The sequence below is a fragment of the Priapulus caudatus genome, unplaced genomic scaffold (genome assembly GCF_000485595.1).
Source record: "Priapulus caudatus unplaced genomic scaffold, Priapulus_caudatus-5.0.1 Scaffold39, whole genome shotgun sequence".
Classification (NCBI taxonomy): Eukaryota; Metazoa; Priapulida; class Priapulimorpha; order Priapulimorphida; family Priapulidae; genus Priapulus; species Priapulus caudatus.
Genome location: NW_014577100.1, coordinates 268,220 through 269,590, shown reverse-complemented (window position 1 = coordinate 269,590; position 1,371 = coordinate 268,220).

Here is a 1,371-nt window from a genome sequence, read left to right as displayed (position 1 = left end):
CTCGCTCAGCCTCCTTCTTCTTCTACCGCCCCCAGCTATCTTCCCTGCCGCCTTTCCTCAGTCTCCGATTCCCTCTCCCCCGTATCAAGCTATATTATGAAGTTTTCCTCAGACGACACTGCACGCCTAACACGGTGCGCGCGCATGCGCAATATCTCCCGGGAGAAATCGTATTTTGCAAAGATGATTCATTTAAAATGAAGAGGAGTTATTCTAGCATCAATTTATATAATAACATTCCATCAGTAGACATCATTTAATAAATAGGAGGAATTAAGACCTTGCATGTAATCTCACATCTGCGTATAACAGCCAGTACACAATCTGGCTACGTTAGTGCGTTAGCGCATGCGTAATATCTCACCAGAGGCGTTATATTTTGTGATGAATATGCATTTAAAATGGTTAGGGGGTATCTCAGCATAGATTTCCCTAGTACACTTTTATCACTAGACCTGTGTTTATAATTAGGAGAGCGCCCTAGCATGTAGGGTACAAAACACCTACTTTATGCCCGCACGTCTTTCCCCTTATAGCTCCCCTGTCCCTCGCTCAGCCTCCTTAATATTCTACCGCCCCCAGCTATCTTCCCTGCCGCCTTTCCTCAGTCCCCCATCCCCTCTCTCCCTCAGCAAGCTATATTATGAAGTTTGCCTCAGATGGCACTGCACGCCTAACACGGTGAGCGCGCATGCGCAATATCTCCCGAGAGAAATCGTATTTTGCAAAGATTATGCATTTAAAATGAAGAGGAGTTATCCTATCATAGATTTATATGATAACATTCCATCAGTAGACATCATTTAAGAAATAGGAGGAACACCCTGCATGTAAGGTCCCTGCTGCGTATACCAGCCAGTACACAATCTGGCTAAGTTAGTGTGTTAGCGCATGCGCAATATCTCGCCAGAGGAGTTATATTTTGGGCCCCCATCATACACTATTATTACAATTCTATATAGGTGACCTTAGGCCCCCGTTATACAAATACTATATATGTGGCCTTGGGGCCCCACCATACCCTATTCTATATTATTACAATACTATATAGGTGGCTTTAGGCCCCCGTCATACAAATACTAAATATGTGGCCTTGGGCCCCCAGCATACACTATTATTATAATACTATATAGGTGGCCTTGGGCCCCCGCCATACAAATACTATATGTGGCTTTGGGCCCCCATCATACACTATTCTATTATTACAATTCTATATAGGTGCATGGACTTAGGCCCCCGTCATACAAATACTATATATGTGGCCTAGCGTGGGTCCCAAATATTAACCGTATTAAAATATAAGAACGGCCGAAGAATATTATCTTGGCAGTCAACGGCGACCGACGTCGCAGCGCCATTTGCCCATACATT